Genomic DNA, 239 nt, shown 5'->3' on the forward strand with positions numbered 1-239 from the left:
TAATTCTTAATCAATTATAACATAAAATTGACTTCATTAATTATATTATTTATTTATTTATTTATTTTTTAGTGAGACAAGGTATCATTCTGTAGCCCTGGCTTGCCTGGAACTCACTCTGTGAACCAGGCTGATCTCAAACTCCCAGAAATCTGTCTGCCTCTGCCTCTGCCTCTGCCTCTGCCTCTGCCTCTGCCTCTGCCTCTGCCTCTGCCTCTGCCTCTGCCTCTGCCTCTGCC

The sequence above is a fragment of the Microtus ochrogaster genome, linkage group LG5 (assembly GCF_000317375.1).
Source record: "Microtus ochrogaster isolate Prairie Vole_2 linkage group LG5, MicOch1.0, whole genome shotgun sequence".
NCBI classification, from domain to species: domain Eukaryota; kingdom Metazoa; phylum Chordata; class Mammalia; order Rodentia; family Cricetidae; genus Microtus; species Microtus ochrogaster.